Source organism: Hipposideros armiger, unplaced genomic scaffold (genome assembly GCF_001890085.2).
Source record: "Hipposideros armiger isolate ML-2016 unplaced genomic scaffold, ASM189008v1 scaffold_192, whole genome shotgun sequence".
In the NCBI taxonomy this organism is placed as follows: Eukaryota; Metazoa; Chordata; class Mammalia; order Chiroptera; family Hipposideridae; genus Hipposideros; species Hipposideros armiger.
Window position 1 is genome coordinate 1,364,588 of NW_017731542.1, and position 1,093 is coordinate 1,365,680.

Sequence of the window (1,093 nt, forward strand, 5' to 3'; positions counted from 1 at the left end):
AAAAAAAAAAAAGAGTCAGCTCAACACAAAAATCAGCTCTATTGGTGACATGAAATTGACTTAGATATTATTCAAATTGAGTCTATTCTTGCTTACGTCTTTTTTTTTTAAGATTTTATTGGGGATTAGGGGAACGGGAAAAGACAAGTTGCTGTCCTTTCGTTCTTCAGTCTAGTTGTGGAGGATGTCGCTTCACTGGCCCATGTTGGTATTATGATCACTGCGCTCTTCCCGGGTAAGGCAGTTAGTTGATCGCCGGCCATTGGACAGCCACTCACGGCGGTGGTTCACAGCAGCTCACGCTGGCTGCCAGCCACTCACGGTAGCTCACATCAGTCCACTGCAGCCCCAGTGCAGCCTACACTATCACCATCGCCGGCTACTCATGGCAACCCAGCTCCAGGTCAAGCCATTGTTCACCATCTTAGCTCTAGAGAGCACAGCGTCACTGGCCCTCATGTGGGATCCAAACGGGGGCCCTGCTGCTCAGAGCTGGTGTCCCAAGACAACTCTTAACCAATGTGCCACTCGGCTGACCCGCTTACGTCTTTTTATTAAGCTCTCATAGGATGTTTCCTCGTATGAAACAGTGCAATCACATCTAATTTAACTTGTTTGCCTTTCTGTCTAACTAATGAAGATAATTTTTAAAAAGTAGTGTAGGGTAGAAAGATTTATCCTACCAGACACCCTGGGACAGTCTCTGTTAAAACAGGACAACACCAGGGCAGAGGCTGACTAGACCAACAGAACAGAGAGCAAAGAAACAGACCCACAGCATGGTGGCATACAGATGGGGGGGAGGAAGATGGGGAAAAAAGTAAATTCCTAGCTAACACCAGTCACAAAACTCAATACCTAATGTGTTAGACCTGAATGTGAAAAGAAAATTATAGGAAAATATATCTTTATGACATGAGGGTAAAAAGAATCTCTCCTAACCAAGAAAAATATCTTTTAGCTCACAAAATACAAACACACACACACACACACACACACACAAAAACAAAACAAACAAACAAAAAAACACTGCTACATGAAAATGAAAATTTTTATACAAGAAACACTTCAGCAAAATTAAGACGAGGTACAG

General features: G+C 43.1%; 1 protein-coding gene across 1 annotated transcript in view; it reads right to left on the reverse strand.

The window, feature by feature from the left end:
* Window positions 1-1,093, reverse strand: part of IMMP2L (inner mitochondrial membrane peptidase subunit 2) — a 772,705-nt gene that overhangs the window by 463,589 nt on the left and 308,023 nt on the right. The gene's annotated exons all lie outside the window — the stretch shown is intronic.